The sequence below is a fragment of the Etheostoma spectabile genome, chromosome 8, assembly GCF_008692095.1.
Source record: "Etheostoma spectabile isolate EspeVRDwgs_2016 chromosome 8, UIUC_Espe_1.0, whole genome shotgun sequence".
Lineage (NCBI taxonomy): Eukaryota > Metazoa > Chordata > Actinopteri > Perciformes > Percidae > Etheostoma > Etheostoma spectabile.
In genome coordinates, this window is record NC_045740.1 from 14,400,947 (window position 1) to 14,401,506 (window position 560).

The window sequence follows — 560 nt, forward strand, 5'->3', positions numbered from 1 at the left end:
CACACACACACACACACACACACACACACACAGTTTGATAGTCTCTCTTTTGGTGGGATACATTATCGTTATATTTATTACGCACATTACAAGCGTCCACCAGCCTGTTTCAAACCACAACCTGTAGTTGCAGTAAAACACGACTCCTTTGGGAGGAATAAACCGAAACAAAACACTTAATATAACTGAAAGCGTCGACCTGCCCAACACACAGCACTCGTGTGACATGCAGTTAAGTTACACAAGGTTTAAAAACTCGCCTGCATTTATGCATTTCCACCGACACACACAAAAAAAACTTTTCGCTATCGCAAGATTCAAAGCTACGCCGTAAAGCACAGGGGTTGAAAACAACAGCACTTACCGGCGAAAAAAACCCACTGGAATCCGGTCAGCTGGTCTCTTCCTTATTTCCCCTGACCGGAGGGAAGCTGCAGCCGCCTAACGTTAGTTTTCAATTCTGAGTCAACTACACGCTAACTTCACGTCCGGTCATTGATGGTGGTGCTGCTGCTGCTAGCCAAAGAGCTAGCCTCCTTTCTTTTCTTTTTCTTCACCTT

The 560-nt window shown here is 45.0% G+C and overlaps 1 protein-coding gene across 13 annotated transcripts in view; it reads right to left on the bottom strand.

The window, feature by feature from the left end:
* ppip5k1b (diphosphoinositol pentakisphosphate kinase 1b) overlaps positions 1-553 on the bottom strand; it is a 66,435-nt gene extending 65,882 nt beyond the window's left edge. For all 13 annotated transcript variants that reach the window (XM_032523650.1, XM_032523647.1, XM_032523644.1 and 10 more), the window contains exon 1: positions 365-553. The gene's annotated coding sequence lies outside the window, so the exon portion shown is untranslated. The remainder of the gene's footprint in view (positions 1-364) is intronic.
* Between the last annotated feature and the right edge of the window lie 7 nt (positions 554-560).